General features: G+C 42.1%; 1 pseudogene; it reads right to left on the bottom strand.

The window, feature by feature from the left end:
• Nucleotides 1-1,066: 1,066 nt before the first annotated feature.
• On the bottom strand, nt 1,067-1,743 carry LOC105823937 (annotated as a pseudogene).
• Nucleotides 1,744-1,967: the final 224 nt, after the last annotated feature.

Below are 1,967 nucleotides of genomic sequence, written 5' to 3' on the forward strand. Positions count from 1 at the left end.
TTAGCCGGGCATGGTGGCGCATGCCTGTAGTCCCAGCTGCTTGGGAGGCTGAGGCAGGAGGATTGCTTGAGCCCAGAAGTTTGAGGCTGCTGTGAGCTAGGCTGACGCCATGGCACCCTAGCCCGGGCAACAAAGTGAGACTCTGTCTCAAAAAAGAAAAACAAAAAAAAAAACTTATCCCTTCTAAGAGCTGCTACCAGTGAGGCTTCACCTGCATAAGGAGACCACACGTGCTAGCCAGGCCTTTCCTCTTCTCTCCCTCCCATAACCAGTCTTTGCCAGCTCCAAGCCCCTATTCTTTATGGAACCTCGAAATGGTATAAACCCATCAACTATCTGGCCCTTTCTTTGAGAGTTTTCATATTTTGTATGACTCCTGTGCCCATGTTCACATTAATAAATTTGTATGCCTTTTTTTCCTAGTAATTTGTCTATTATCAGTTTGTTTTTTAGACTCAAATTATCAAACCTTCAGGGAAAAAGTTTAAACTTCCCTACATTTTTTTTTTGTCAATCATATATACGACAAATATTTATTAAGTGCCTACTACGTGCCACATACTCTCTTATGTATACAAAAAATATTTTTTAAATTTCTTTAACTTTCAAAATATTAAGGGGGTACAAACGTTTATAGGTGTGCCCATCACCCAAATCATGTTCATTGTTAGGTTCATTAGGTAGGTTTTTGCCCCTCCCCTTCTCCTCCATTCCCCCTGGTTGATTTCCACTGAGAAGAAAAATATTGTTAACATATTTTGGTTGATATTATGCAACTCTATAAACATATTTTTCCACTTTTGAAAGATTTTTGCACTTTCAGACATTAGAAGGCAACTGGAAAAAAGGTGAGGTTTTTATCTTCATATTGCAGGAAAAATATTCACGCTGTCAAATTCCAACAGCTGACATTACTGTCATTCGATAAATAAGCACACACAAAAACCTCTTGGATAGTTCTTTGGATCTTGGTTTCATAAGTCATAACTTGCTTGTATTATATTTAAGAAACTTCAGGAAGAACTCTTCAGAGGATGATATTAAATCATTGAGATTATATTCAACCTCAAAGGTGGGTTTTTTTCTCCAAGATAATTAAGGCAACCAATACAGCAACCCTTGTAGTCATCCCTTTGATTTGGTAAGTCACACCATCTTCAGGGTTCATGTATTCAAAGAAATGAGCAATCAAACTGTGACCGGAAAACGTGAGGCGATTTTGGCGGTAGACATGTGGATGCAGGAAATAGTCCAGTGGCATCAGGAATACATGCCTCACTTCATCAGGGTTAGGCTGGGCCTTGAAGTTGTGGTCTATAAAGCCCACAACTGGGGTTACCAATGTATATTTGTCAAACAGACATGGCACCAGGTGGCAGATGACCTCCACTTGATGAGGACACAGCCCCACTTCCTCCTGGGCCTCCCGGAGAGCTGTGGCTATGTCATCCACGTCTGTAGGTTCACGCTTTCCTCCAGGGAAGCAGACTTCTCCAGGTGACCTTTTTAGCTTCTCTGACCAGAGGGTGAGCAACAAATGGAGTTTTCCCCCTTTAGCCAACAACAGTAAAAGGATGGAATATTTGTTACACAACAAGTGAGAATATTTGCTCCCAACATCATGCTTTCTTAGGCGGACCTTAACATCATCTATCAAACTGTTTCTGACTGGCTCCTGGGGAGGACCAGGTCGCGACATTGTCGTGGGGAACCTTTGTTTCCAGTCAGTGACTCCTTGGAAGTGCTGGGCGGGACGGACATCTTCCCTACAGTTTTGACGCTGTGAGCAGAATAACAAATCACCTTTTGTTCTGGAGCCTACAGATGGGATCTTAGAGACAACTGACGAAAAGCCAGCAAAGAAAGGTAAGAATTTTTTACCAAGTCATTTGTCCCATATCTCTGCCGATGGCACCCAGTCCAACGAAGGTGGTAGAGTCTCCTTGTGCTTTTTTCCCTTTCTAAAT

Source organism: Propithecus coquereli, unplaced genomic scaffold (assembly GCF_000956105.1).
Source record: "Propithecus coquereli isolate 6110/MARCELLA unplaced genomic scaffold, Pcoq_1.0 Scaffold70, whole genome shotgun sequence".
NCBI classification, from domain to species: domain Eukaryota; kingdom Metazoa; phylum Chordata; class Mammalia; order Primates; family Indriidae; genus Propithecus; species Propithecus coquereli.